The sequence below is a fragment of the Schistocerca cancellata genome, chromosome 1 (genome assembly GCF_023864275.1).
Source record: "Schistocerca cancellata isolate TAMUIC-IGC-003103 chromosome 1, iqSchCanc2.1, whole genome shotgun sequence".
NCBI classification, from domain to species: domain Eukaryota; kingdom Metazoa; phylum Arthropoda; class Insecta; order Orthoptera; family Acrididae; genus Schistocerca; species Schistocerca cancellata.
In genome coordinates, this window is record NC_064626.1 from 1,195,310,915 (window position 1) to 1,195,313,466 (window position 2,552).

The 2,552-nt window shown below is 50.7% G+C and overlaps 1 pseudogene; it reads right to left on the minus strand.

Moving 5' to 3' along the window:
- Window positions 1–378: 378 nt before the first annotated feature.
- Window positions 379–496, minus strand: LOC126100441 (5S ribosomal RNA; annotated as a pseudogene).
- Between the last annotated feature and the right edge of the window lie 2,056 nt (window positions 497–2,552).

A 2,552-nucleotide genomic window follows, 5' to 3' on the forward strand; every position in this document is an offset into this window, starting at 1 on the left:
CTTCATCAAATACCCTGTGGAAATACACAATGTTTGGTGATAACAGACCTACAGGCTTGAAGGAGGTGAGTATGCAGTGCACATTCTTTGCCCTATGTAAGATTTGCTGCATTCGCACGGCATCTTCTAAACACCTACTAAACCAAACTCCGTCCGAACAGACCATGAAAATCCCAACGGTAACAACCGGCCGCCGTGTCATCCTCAGCCCACAGGCGTCAATGGATACAGATATGGAGGGGCATGTGGGTTGCACACCGCTCTCCCAGCCGTCTATCACTTCACGAGACCGCACCCACTGCTTCTCAATCCAGTAGCTCCTCAGTTTGCCTCAAGCAGCTCCTTAGTTTGACTGTCACTGGCTGAGTGCACCCCGCTTGCCAACAACGCTCGGCAGACCTGATGGTCACCCATCCAAGTGCTAGCCCAGCCCGACAGCGCTTAACTTAGGTGATCTGACGGGAGCCGGTGTTACCACTGCGGCAAGGCCGTTGGCCCCTCTGAACACCTACCTTGTGCAAATCTAAGCCGTCTTTGAAATAGCTCAAAAATGCCGAGATTTCGGAAGGACGACGAAAGATAACTTAAGCTCTGCGTATATCTTCTTAATATACTGCCTGTTTTCGACGAAACTTCCAAATATGTGGTAAATAAACGGTTTTAGACGTGTTGGTTGCATGTAAGAGCGATGACACAACTGGTCATTCAGTGTTTCGAAAGCCCTCTCACACAGATACGTATTTAGAAGCTGCTAGTTACCACCATCCTTTAATCCTAGGAGCCTATACCATCCCAGATGACAACAGTTTGCAAATGTAATTGGAACACATGTAAACTCTATTCCTAAAAAAGTGTATATTAGTATCAGCAAGCACAGGGAACTCTACAGACGTACAAACGACAGAACAAAGTAGGGGATGAGGCCTTCAGAATGACTTCTTGTCTACCATATGTTGGACCTGTTTCAGCGAAAATGAGCCGAATATGAAGAAGCTACAGAGGTAAAGTAATCTTTCATCCTCTTCCCAAAATCTCGGCACCTTCCGGCTTTGTCAAAGACGACTTACAGTTGCGAAAGGTAGGTGTTTACAGGATTCTGCGAGAAAGCGGCAAATCCTACATAAGACAAACGACGTGGGACCGCATTGTAGACCATCAACGGCATACCCGCCTCCTTCGAGCCAATAAGCCTATTATCTTCGAAAATTGTGCTGCCACTCATTATTTCATGAAATAGAAGAAAGATGTAGCTCACACATCAAACATTTGAAGCTCCATCATCAATGAATCAGAGGAAATACGAATATCTGAATCCCTCATCAATCGAGAAGGTGGCTTCCAGTTAAATTCTACATCGGATCCTGTCATAGAGAAGCTTGGTGTTCTGCGTAACCTGCGCAAGTAGCACACGCGCAACGCCAACTGAGTACACCATGCGTGTGCCGGAGGGGTCTTAAATACACGAGCTCAAAGCATTTCGTCAGCATTCACCTGAAGATGGCCAGAAGACTCTACGTCGAAATACACTCTTGGAAATTGAAATAAGAACACCGTGAATTCATTGTCCCAGGAAGGGGAAACTTTATTGACACATTCCTGGGGTCAGATACATCACATGATCACACTGACGGAACCACAGGCACATTGACACAGGCAACAGAGCATGCACAATGTCGGCACTAGTACAGTGTATATCCACCTTTCGAAGCAATGCAGGCTGCTATTCTCCCATGGAGACGATCGTAGAGATGCTGGATGTAGTCCTGTGGAACGGCTTGCCATGCCATTTCCACATGGCGCCTCAGTTGGACCAGCGTTCGTGCTGGACGTGCAGACCGCGTGAGACGACGCTTCATCCAGTCCCAAACATGCTCAATGGGGGACAGATCCGGAGATCTTGCTGGCCAGGGTAGTTGACTTACACCTTCTAGAGCACGTTGGGTGGCACGGGATACATGCGGACGTGCATTGTCCTGTTGGAACAGCAAGTTCCCTTGCCGGTCTAGGAATGGTAGAACGATGAGTTCGATGACGGTTCGGATGTACCGTGCACTATTCAGTGTCCCCTCGACGATCACCAGTGGTGTACGGCCAGTGTAGGAGATCGCTCCCCACACCATGATGCCGGGTGTTGGCCCTGTGTGCCTCGGTCGTATGCAGTCCTGATTGTGGCGCTCACCTGCACGGCGCCAAACACGCATACGACCATCATTGGCACCAAGGCAGAAGCGACTCTCATCGCTGAAGACGACACGTCTCCATTCGTCCCTCCATTCACGCCTGTCGCGACACCACTGGAGGCGGGCTGCACGATGTTGGGGCGTGAGCGGAAGACGGCCTAACGGTGCGCGGGACCGTAGCCCAGCTTCATGGAGACGGTTGCGAATGGTCCTCGCCGATACCCCAGGAGCAACAGTGTCCCTAATTTGCTGGGAAGTGGCGGTGCGGTCCCCTACGGCACTGCGTAGGATCCTACGGTCTTGGCGTGCATCCGTGCGTCGCTGCGGTCCGGTCCCAGGTCGACGGGAACGTGCACCTTCCGCCGACCACTG